General features: G+C 44.0%; 1 protein-coding gene across 3 annotated transcripts in view; it reads left to right on the top strand.

The window, feature by feature from the left end:
* LRMDA (leucine rich melanocyte differentiation associated) overlaps positions 1–12,048 on the top strand; it is a 1,270,435-nt gene that overhangs the window by 606,681 nt on the left and 651,706 nt on the right. The gene's annotated exons all lie outside the window — the stretch shown is intronic.

The following is a 12,048-nucleotide window of genomic DNA, read 5'->3' as shown; positions in this document are numbered from 1 at the left end:
ATGTCCTTTTCACTAAGTAATTGTCCAGATTTCCTTACTAAATGTTATTTTATGTATTATGTTTAATAGACTCTTTCTTTGGGCTATGGAAGGACGGTAATAGCAGCCGATAATGGATTACATACTCATCTTAAAGTTCTGCCTCTGGCACCCGTGGCCAGCCTGGAGGGAAGCTTTCGGTCAGAACTTAGACCGCTCCTATGGCCCCACTCACTGGTCCTGGGGTGGTTTGCTTCTCAGGGGCCTAAGGGGCCACAGATCACTTCTTAACCTTTAAAGCATGGATCATTTTTAAAGATTCAAGGAAGCCTAAGGAGCACATCTGGCCAGACTTCTCTTTGGCTTCAGTTCAGAGCCCCCTTCGGAGAGCTGTGAGTGATGGAGACATGAAGCCCTAGCCAGGAGGAACCGAGCGGCACAGACCACTGGATGATGGTTAGACATCATAGATGCCTGACACAAGTTAAGAACCACTGCCATTGCCACTCAGGGTAGCCAGTTCCTTTCAGTATCTTGATCGCTGGTTCTCAGGAAAGGTTCACTGGTTGGAACTCACGTGGTAGGAACTATGTTACTGATGTCGTTTGTATAGTATGTATGTTGGGCAGCGTGTACGTTGACTTCTTAGTGATGACCTAGTTATGCAAATAGTCTTCCAGTAACTAGTGAGCACCTACTTTTTGCCGGTTGTGTCCCCAGATAGTTGCTGAGTGCTCATTTGGTGCTGGGAATCCCTGAGACGATACCAAAATATGTGACATTCGTCTCTGTCTGCCATGAAATTATGTTCTCTGGAGAATCAGGACTAAAACCCACATCACAAATATGCATGACTCCCTCAGGGTGGGGGGCAGCATTGGTCCAGGTTTTTATGAACATGTTAGGCTTATTTCCTGCACTCATAGAGTTCCTGGCCTAGTTGGGAAGGCAGGATACCCCACATGAAATGCCAAACTACAAAATAATGCTGAGTGTTAATTGGAAAGCAGAAGTGACAGAGCTTCCAGGCACCATGAGGATATGTGAACCTTTTGGCTTCATATCAGAATCACCTGGGCAGCTTTGAAAACGACGGTGCCTGGGCTCCAGCCCAGACCCACTGGGCATCTGTGTGTTTTAAAATTTCCCTGATGTTTATTGTGATGCATAATGAGGCATAAGAACCACTGCTCTGGAAGGACAGGTAGAATTCGGGTGTATTGATAGAGGTGGGAGTTACAGCTTGGCATGAGAAGGATGCAGGATGGGTGCAGCAAGACTGCTTGGTACAATGATTGTTGTTGCCTGCCCTGGATGGGTTGGTGAGTGGGGCTTGTTTGGAGGAAGAATGGAAATCCAGTGGGAAAGGAGAAGCTTTCAGAAGAATTGGAAGTCCTGGAGAGGAGGTTGGATTTTATCCTGAAAGCTACAGAGGAAATCCTGTGGTCACCACCATACTTTATGTGACATCACTTTCAAATAGTATTTGGACTTTTTTCACTAATAACGGGGAGCATGTGAGCCAATGAGAAACTTGAGGAAAGTGTTTTAAGCTGAACTGTCGGGTGCTGGGTGGATTCAGGGAAGCAGAGATGAGCTACGACCCAGGCTGTTTCCCAACACACCACTATCCACCAAAACAAACACTGATTGAGCCGTCACTGTGTGCCAGTTGCCGTCTTAAGTCCTTTACGTATATCATGTTGTTTAATCTTCAAAAACTATGAAGTAGGTACTCATAGTATGCCCATTTTACAGATGTGGAAACTGAGGTGCAGATAAGTAACTTGCCCACGGTCACATAGCTAGCCAGTATCAGAGTCTGGATTCAAGCCGAACTGCTTGATTACACTCTGCTATAGGCTCTTATAATTCCTAAGACTTTGGCAGTGATACTGGAAATGGGAAACTGAGATATGTGATCTAAAGAGTGAACTTCGTGTGTTGCATAGTGTTGGAATAGCCCAAGCATGCTTAGGAAAATCCCCACTGGGGATTTGCACAAAGAAATGGAGCAGGATTTAGAATGGCACATGGAGGATGGCAGAGAGCCTTGCTGAAATAGTGGGTCTGTGTTCAGAACACGCGAGAGAAGAGAGAATAGGAAATTGCTAGCATAGTAGCGCTACATGCACTTCGCTAAAAAAAAAAAAACAGAGACTGAGAAGTATTGTAAAATGGGCAGAGGACTGGGTTTTGAGTCAGACAGATGTGGTATGAGTTCCACTCTTCTCATTAACAACTTTGTGAGCTTGGGCAGTTCACATAACCGCCACATCGGTAGTCTCATCTGTATATTGAGGATGATAAAAGCATCACTCCCATCAGAATGCTGCAAAGATTGAGCTAACGGATATAAAGCGTGTGTGAAGTACATAATATGTATTCCACCAGTTCCAGCCATTATTACCATTGCAGTTCTCATTCTTATAATAATTCATAGGCATTGGAAGGAAATAAAGACAGCACTATTTGGAATGAATACTTTGGCATTAATGGAGACACACTCAGGAGCTGCTCGGTTCCAATTCTGGTTCCATCACCTGTTAGCTGTATGATGTGGGGTAATTTATTTAAGCTATTTCTCAGTTTCTCCATCTGAAAATAAGGAAAACAGTCTCAACTACCTTGTGGGTTTAAGATGATGATTATGTAAATTAATATGTGTAACATACTTAGAATAGTGCCTAGTGCACTCAGCTGTTTACTGATGATTTTTTTCCTTTTAATTGTGATTTCCCCCTCTTCACCGTCTGTTGCCTCTGAAACAGACCTTCTTGTTATCCCCGGCATATATTAGGGACCAGTGGGCCCGTAGTGTCCTCCTGGCTGACTCCTATGTAAGTGTTGAGAATGTGCTCCCATCATAGATTCTTCATTGAGCAAAGTGACCATGACTTCTTGGATGTTATATGAGAGTGATGACTGCATGTAAAGGGCTGAGCCCATGGTTACAGGAATCAGGCTGGGCTGCAAGTTTCTGAAGTCAGGCTTCTCACTGAATATTTATCCAGCCCCCTTCTCCCTTGTTGGCACCTGCATTGAGGCATGGACCCTGCTACCCAAGGAGAAAACTGATAATTCTGGGAGCATGAAGTGTGTGCATGCCTGCACTTGTGTGTGTGTGTGTGAGAGAGAGAGAGAGAGAGAGAGAGAGGGAGAGGGAGAGGGAGAGGGAGAGAGTTGGAGAATATTTGTAGCCTAAAGGTAGTTCTTATGGTGCTTTGCTTTGTTTCATTTTTTGGGGGGTTTTAAAGTTGAATAAAAGACACTTAGTCCAAAACTTTAAAAAATTGCTATCGGGCAAAGTAATTTTGTGTCAGGCTTCTGTTCAGGGCAGATTTACACTGGTTATAAATCTCTGAAATTAAGGTCTTACCGTAGAAAAGCTGAAATGTATTCAGCATTAGCAGATACCCAGCCTTGCTCGGAACCAGGGGCCGTTCTCCCCCATGTATAATAAGAATATCTAGCTATGTGTTTGGGGTAGTAATGAGTTTAAATATGCCTCTTGGAATGGGTAATGGCTCTCCAATGAGTAGCAGGATTCTCTATCAACAGTTCTTTCCCTAGAACCAAAGGTTAAGTTGAAGAGTTTGATTTAACGACAGATTTAATTAGGCCTTTAACATTACAGGGTTCTTTCCTTTCGTTTTCTAATCAAGATCGTGGTCTAGGGTCAACACCCTTGCATGAGTGGGGGAACATACGCTTCTGTACACTGTTCTGACACTGTTCTTCTGATGTTTGGAAAGGGTTGGGGTAAGACTGTGGGTGATTAGAAATTTCTGAGTTGACAAAAAGCCTGGAAAATGCCTCCTAGTCCTAAAGTATTTCTTCCTCACCTTCGCCAAACCGTAGATTTATGATATCCTTGAGCTGTCAGGAACTTCAGGGATCATCTGGTGAGTCCTTTCACTTTACAGCTTGGGAAACTGAGGCTAAAGTGATGGAGAAATTTATCAGTAGTTGCCTAGGTCAGTTGGGGCAGGATAACGGATCCCCTGAGGTCAGCCCATCTCCTTCTGATCAGAATGGTCTGTCCGCACACACTCATATTCAGGGAAAAAAGCAAAACCTCTTCTTGGCTTATGGAATTTATGGACCAGTTTGCTAGAGCACTTCTTCCTACTACTTTTCAAGGCAAATATACCCCCATTTGGTCTCGTCCGTTGGGTACCGGTAAAGACTCTTTGTTACAAACAAAAGAAGTTGCCTCTTGCCTCTTAATCACCTCCCACTCCAAAAAAGAAAAATCAGCCAAACAAGAGAACACCAAAAAAGGGCATCCGTTACACACAGGGTTCTCAGAATGGGCTGTGGGCTGGAGGACCTGGTGAAGGGAAGGAGCACATATCACAGCAGGTTCAGAAGTTGCAGAAAACGTTCTGGAGGTCAGAACCCGAGCCTCCAGTGCTTGATATCACTCTGTTGCAAATGAGTGGTCACCACCCTTTGCCTTTGTCTCATTTGTTCCTGATTCTGAGTCCAGGTGGGAGATGTCCAAAGACAGAGCCAAGGGACGTGCCCATGCTTTGACTGTCAGGGAGGCAGGGAGAGGGGAGATACGGACTCACGGGCTTCTGCTGGGACTTGGGGCGGCCACCGCCCACTCCAAGACCTCACACAATGGGGAATTCCCCAAAACAAGAGAAAAAAGTCATTTCAGGTTTTGGGTAGTCTGAAACTTAAGAAATGTCCAAGGTAAAAGGCTTCACGGGTCCCTCTGAAACCCGACCATGATTTATAAATCTGCTTCTATGGGAAAATATACCCCAAGTTACAGAATAATTCATCGATAACTTGAGGGGTGCGATTTCCTTCTGGGCTTGGCCTGCTCACACATCTTCAATAGGGGTGTGCTGGTCCAGAGCATTCATCTTGAAGTACAGCTGTTGTGGCAGGATTTGGGGACAGTGTAGGAGATCAGATGTGAAAATACTTTTGGACACATTGACTTAGGAAATGCTAAAATCATTTATCTATGCATCTTTCCACATAGGAAATATTTATGAGGACAAACTATATGCCTGGCGGTGTGCTGGGCATTTGTTACACAGAGGTGGACAGAAGGGCTGGGTTGTGCCCTCCTGCCGCTTGGGCTTAAGTCTGGTTCAGATGCAGTGTGCTTTGACTTCACACTTGTAGTAAAAGATTCAAGTGCAAAGAATATTGAAGGAGATCACATCTTTGGTTGTAGATCAATAATTAAGAGCTCCAACCCTCTTCAACAAATTGGTGCTCGCTTTTCCAGTAGAGGTACTTCTTCCAAACTGGGTTCAGAATCTTCAGCAAACATTTCTTATCAGAGCTGGTGCATGGGCAGGTGTAGCCATGAAGAAGTGTATAATCCAGTAGAGAAAGCGGACATTGAAACGAACCATTTCTGTGTTGTATGTTGAGTTCTGGGACAAGGGTATGCCTAGCATGCTATGCAAAGGCAAAGACTAAAATGGTTCGGAAGGTTTTCCTGTAGCTTGTCTTCCTCCTGGTGCTGCAGTGTAAACCCATCTTTCATGTTCACCTGGGTGGCTTGTCCACGGGCAGTTTGTGGACGGTTGTTACCTGCAAGGCCAAAACCAGGACCTGTGGGACTTGCTGCAAAGGACATCCATTCAGCCAGAGGTGTTGTCTTATCTTCATTTCCTTTCTAAGAGTGGCCAACCACTGCAACTTCTCGGATTTGGGGATGGAGTAGAGAGGGGATGGATGAAGCATCCACCCTTGGCTTTTGTACCCAGTTCCACTCAGGCTTGGATGTTCCCAAAGCACTTACTCTGCAGGGACAAGGACAGAGTCCAGGGGAACTGCCTTTGGTTGCATCTTCTTCTTTAGTGGCGCACGGTTGAGTCAGCTCCCTCCCAGGAATATCCTTAGGGGAGTGCTATGTAAATCCAGATCAGGCCCAGAAGATAAATGTTTCTTGACAGACCTCTCTCTATTAATTTGCACAAACATTTGTGTATGATTTTATTTACATTGGTGAGGCAGAACAGTAGTTCTCGGGCTTTGATGCGTGTGAGCCTTGGAGATTAGAGCCGGGGCCCTTCCTTTGAGAAAACAAATACTTTTGTGTTGATTTCAATGAGATATAAATCATACCCAGGAAGTTTACAGTTGAGTAAGAATGGTATAATTACTGATTGTATACCAGAAGAGGACATATTTATGAAACGACTTGAAAAAGCTTGTAATCCCTTCCCGTATTTTGAATAACTAATTGCTATGTCATTGTGGCATATTTGCACCACAAGAGTTAAGTCTGTCAAACGTTTCCCTCCGAAAACCTTGTTTTAAGGGATTTCTAACTTGGTCGTAAAAATGTGCTCCAAGTTGGAGCTGACTTGATGGGAGTCTGTGCTTGGAACACTTGATTTGAATGGTGCCAGTCAGAGTTAAATTACACGCTGGGAAAAAGGAAACAAATTTTTTAAAAAGGAGGTGTTTATGGTTCCCGGCTCCCCTAAGTACTTCTTGAGGATCAAAATAGCCTCTTTAAAATAAATTGCAGACCATTAGTACACGATGGAGGAAAGCCCTTTGAGACTGGGTTGTGGGGAGGGTAGGCAAGGGGAGATGGATTTAGGCCACTTTTCAGCAGTGGGAGCGCAGCATACCCTACTCATGCACTGAGCCCCTGGAGCGGTCCGTGCACACCGATGGTGCTTCCCGTACCCACCAAGGACGTTTCTGTCAGGCTAAGTGGGCATCACCACAAATCCACTCCAACTCTGAATCTTAATGGGCATTTGGGTGTCTTGGAACAAGTTTTCCCCTTCCCCCATCTCTGTGTTTTCTTTTAAAATAAACAGAACACTGTTGCCTGCCTACCTTTATGCCCGTAGAGATCATAAACATAGAGATCATAAAGTCCTCCTACAAAAGACCTCAAGTTTGTCCTGTCGGCTGAACAATAAAGTAACTCTTTGATAAGCATGTTTGTCCGGAAGTTCCCCCATAGATGGTGCCTGACGTTCAAGTCAAAAAGGTAGCACTTGGCTTGGAATACTTATGTGATTACTTACATAGAGCTTAGGTATCTTTTCCATTGGTCAACAGAGGAAAATTCAAGATAATGAGAAAAAGAGGCAGAAAGTGGGTGGGAGAGAGGGGGAGGAAGGGAGAGAGGTTAGAGCGATTGTTTCTGTCTCTCTGTCAGTCACTTTGAGCCCCAGTGGTCTGGGTTCAGCCTCTGTTCTCTAGCCCCTGTGGTCAATGGAAGTGAGGCATTTGCAATCTGGCTTGTTCAACCGCAATTCAAATTTCCTTGTCTTTTTGGGATTTCACTCATGCCTTAATGACACTTTTTTTTTTTTAATGGAGAAAGCTAATTGCATTGGTTTCTCCAAGAGGCATCACTTTAAACAATCCATCCTGACTGTGAAAACAAATACATGCTTGACTTATTTCATTTATTTTTCCCCCCAAACCTAAATTAGGATAAAGCCATTTTGGATAAGAAGACATGTGTGTGTCTTTGTCACATCTTTTATCATCACGACTGCTTTTCCAAATAATACAACTCGTGACAAATGTGAACATTAATTACAGTTAACAAAGAAATGTCATGTGAAGTCTTCATGGTGGGGGGGGGGGATGGAGAAGAAAAAAAAAAAACACCAGACAGTCAATGAGATTACATCTTGTACCAAGCCTCAAATCAAAGTACAGAAGTCAGAAATCAAATACCGTCAGTTATCAGATTATGTTAATGATTCTAATGAAAGCTTCTGGTATTTTGTTCAAGAATGTGTTGCTATAATGGTAACTAATAGAACAAGGGAAGCTGATTGCCGTGAATTAATTAGGACCGACTGCCGGAGTTTCCTTTTTATTTATTTATTTAAATATTGACAATCTGTTTAGAACCTGAGGTTTTTCATGCGGTCCTTTTCTTCCCTCATAAGTCATCAGTTAGTTGCAGACTGAGAAAGTAATTGCGTTTTCTCATACTGCAGGTATCCCTCACCAGCCCCAGGGTTTTGACCCAAACTGATACGAGACAAATTAAACTAAAGGATGGACGTGAATATCCATATACAGGTCTATCCCTAACATTTGTAGGGCTCAGGGTGAGAGTACAAATGAAGTCCTTTCCCTTCTCTTTTTACCCCTGAGTTCATTCTCCTCTGCAGGAGGCCTCTGCAGATACGCATATGGACACCCAGCTTGCCCACCCAAGTTGCACCCACCAGCAGCTGCTGTTTAGCTGTTGCTTGGACTTAGAGGTACAGTCCCTGGTGGTACCCTCCACTGCTGGGAGGTAGAACCCAGAGAAGAGGTCCTTGCAGGCCCTAGGAAGATGCTCAGGGCTGTTTATAAAGGGAATTTGGGGGTTTGGGGTATCTGTAACATTGTCTACTAACTGGGGAATAGGCTCCAGGGTAGAAAAGCCCTAGGCCCGTGGACTCCTTGTCTCGTAGCAGGTGGAGGAGGATCAGAGCTGGGCCTTCTGAAGTGCTTGACCTTGGCCAAGGGCTCTGGTTACTTGGATCTAAGAGCAGTATTGCACATGTATTTTCTTTACTTTTGAGTACCTGAGTGTGTACATCTGGAGTGCTCTTTCACTAGAGTCTCACTACTTTGTTCTGTACTGTTGTTTATTTCTTCATTCCTTCATTTATTCCCACATCTGTTGAACACTTACTGTGCCAAGCGCTGGAGACATAGAGAAAAATAAGTTAAGAACTCCATCTTCAAGGATCTCACAGCTTTGCAAATGTGTAACTCATAATAAGTACTAGCTAGAGATATTTTTGAATGTTCTTGGCCATCCAGGTCTTACTTGTATCCTGTTCTTTCCATGCTTCTTTCCTCCGTATCAGGCAGCAAGTATTACAGATTCTGTAGAGGAGCAGTGAGGAGTGAATACCTTGACCTTAGGAGAGGTGGCTACCCCAGCCTCCCCCGGTGGCTCTTGGGAATGGTGTACTCCTGGCCTCCTTTGACCCTCCTCTGGGGTCCTTCAGAGTTCCCACCATCTAGCCAGAGATGTGCCCCCACTGAAACCAGAACAGAGGCAGTTAAAAGGTGGAATCTGGCAGAGGGCATCCATCCCTCAGAGAGCTGTCTCCAGCTTTTCTGAAACAGCTGGACCCAAGGAGGGTCTGTTTTAGCTGACGACCCCAGGCAGTCCCTACGGGCCACAGGGCCCTTTTGTGGGGCTTCTGCCTACAAAATGAATTCCATCCAAATGAATATATCTTGTTCGCATGTTAAAGTCACTCTCTGTATTTAAATCACTAAGGACAGTTCCTGAATCTTTCACCGTGGAGTGAAGGCGTTGGTCATTATCAAATGGATATTGACAGGCCCACGCTCCTAGAAAACGAATCATGACATCTGGGTAACTGAGCACAGGTCAGTTTCAAAGCCCTCACCCTGGGTGTCGGGAAGCCCATCAGACTATGTTGAATTCCCTTCGCTGGCTAAATTGGTACATTAGGGTAGAAACGATTTCCACATTTGCATAGTTGATTTCATTACTAGCGCCATTATTGATGCCCAGCTCTTCTGAAAGAAAGGAGCCATAAAAGCAAATAAAATCACTTTGCGATTACGTTATTGGATAAATTACCACATTACTGCCTGCGTTTTAGGGCTAAAGCCATTCCCCACATTTGCGTAGTTTATTTCATCATCGTTATTAATAACAACAACAATAATAATGATGATGACTAGGATCCTTGAATGAAAGGAACCAGAAAAATGCCACAGCCTGGAGCAGTCTGTGGACTAGCTGCGACCACTAAGAGTCCCTGTATCTGCTGTGGAAACGCAGCCACTTCGTGGAGTGAACCAAAAGCTTTTTCACAGACCCCACTGCAACTGGTTCAGAACTTGTGGGGCTGGCTTGCTGGTCTGAAGCAGTGACTGGTTACTCACTGTGACCTGTAAAGACTGAGGTTGGGAGTCCTTGCTCAGCCACTTAACTCTTCAGGAATGGCGCTCAAAACGCACCAAATGTCAGCCTTCTCGTCAAGGGAATGGGGATTATGATGCTTGCTTTGCAATGAAGAGCAAAGGAAATGGTGAATGTGAACGGGTTCTGTAGAGCAGGAAGCTGTCCACAGATTTCAGGGACTCATAGCCCTATATTGAACGTTGAAGTGGGTGCCGTGGCTGGCATCTCTCTGATGCTCTGTAACGACAACAGGAGCTGTACTAGTTGGTCCCTTTGGCTGGCAGAATTTCCCAAAACCTTCCTTAGCTTTCTAAGCCATTATCCTCTAAGACAAGTAGGGAGAGAATACTTATTCATAGTAATCTTGGACATTTACAAATAGCTTACTCTGATCACAAACATTCCTGGGCTGATTGGGTGGCCTCAATAGTGCTCTTTCTTACACAGCAATTTTCAGTTACGCCCGTCTTTTCTCCTTGACCGCGGAGCCAAGAAGTCCAGAGTCTTTTTGTCTATTAATTCTGAGGTCCTGTAGCAAAAAGGAAGGTCCACTGGTGGCCGTCTCTGGTCTGCTGGAGAATTTTCCCTCTGGTTTTGTTTTTATTATTTTATTTCTGCTGCACCAGGGGCTCCAAAAAAATGAATGTGTCAGTAAAGGATTTGACAGTATGTTACGACAGTCATCAATCCACCAAGCCCTGTAGCCATAAATAAGCTTCATACGCTGCCACACTAAAGAGGACAGTTTTTCTTCTCCAGGACATTGAAAATGTCACAGCGAGGGAATTGTTTGTCCCTGTCTCCACGGCAACGCCACCAGCACTTATCATTAACTTTCACACCAAGATTTTAATCAGCACTCTTTGCAGCCTGAGACCAAGTCAACATCAGCCCAAATTTTCAAAGCCGTTATTCTAATTATGACGAGAAAGCTATAGATTGATGAGCTGAGTTTTCTGCAAGGACTGGTGGCAGTTAATTCTCATGACCTGCGTGGCTCGGGGAGTCTCTCTTAGAGATGGAGTCTTGAAAGTTCGATTATTAGTGACAGCTTGTAAGTGAGAGGAGCCTTATCTCTCCAGAGAGTGTTGATAACTTGAGACAAGGTTTAACTAGGAAGTAGTGAGACAGTGGAAGGAGGGGAGGGGGGGAGAAAAGGAAAAAGAAAGTGCACACTCCATCTGCATCAGTGTCTTATAATTTTCTGCATACAGGTCTTTTGTCTCCTTAGGTAGGTTTATTCCTAGATATTTTATTCTTTTTGTTGCAATGGTAAATGGGAGTGTTTCCTTAATTTCTCTTTCAGATTTTTCATCATTACTGTATAGGAATGCCAGAGATTTCTGTGCATTAATTTTGTATCCTGCTACTTTACCAGATTCATTGATTAGCTCTAGTAGTTTTCTGGTAACATCTTTAGGATTCTCTATGTAGAGTATCATGTCATCTGCAAACAGTGACAGCTTTACTTCTTCTTTTCCGATTTGGATTCCTTTTATTTCTTTTTCTTCTCTGACTGCTGTGGCTAGGACTTCCAAAACTATGTTGAATAAGAGTGGTAAGAGTGGGCGACCTTGTCTTGTTCCTGATCTTAGTGGAAATGGTTTCAGTTTTTCACCATTGAGGACGATGTTGGCTGTGGCCTGCCCCCAGAGTAATGAGAAAATACGGACAGGCACAATTTCACAAGTTGTAAACTCTGGTAGCCTTCAGTTGTAAATTCTGGTGGAGGCTGTTTTACTCAGCTATCTGATAATGTGTGAAAATATTTGTCCCTTTGCTTTGTAGGCACGGGTAAGCACTGTGTTCCAGAAAATGCATTCAACTTCCCAGCTCTTTGCTGCCTCTCATTGCTTTTCAGTTTCCTTTGGTCAAGGGGCCTCTAGAAACAAAAATGAGAATTTGCAATTGAAGTGAAACAGTAATTAATTTTTTAAAAAGGCTCTTTCTTCCCATTTCCCTTAACTGACTCCCACCCCAGCTTCTTTTGTTTCAGTCTAATCGAGAGCCTTTGGGTTTGCAATGAAAGGGGGTAGTTAGAGTGGCCCTTAAAAAACTCTTTTCCTTTCTATTTCTGGTGTCTTTCATGTTCTCTGGCCTCATTCATCTGGCGGATGTATGTCCTCACTTTCTTGGCCTTGCATAGATAGTATCTGTGCCATTGA

This window comes from Pseudorca crassidens, chromosome 16 (assembly GCF_039906515.1).
Source record: "Pseudorca crassidens isolate mPseCra1 chromosome 16, mPseCra1.hap1, whole genome shotgun sequence".
Lineage (NCBI taxonomy): Eukaryota > Metazoa > Chordata > Mammalia > Artiodactyla > Delphinidae > Pseudorca > Pseudorca crassidens.
This window is presented reverse-complemented; position numbering and strand designations above follow the sequence as displayed.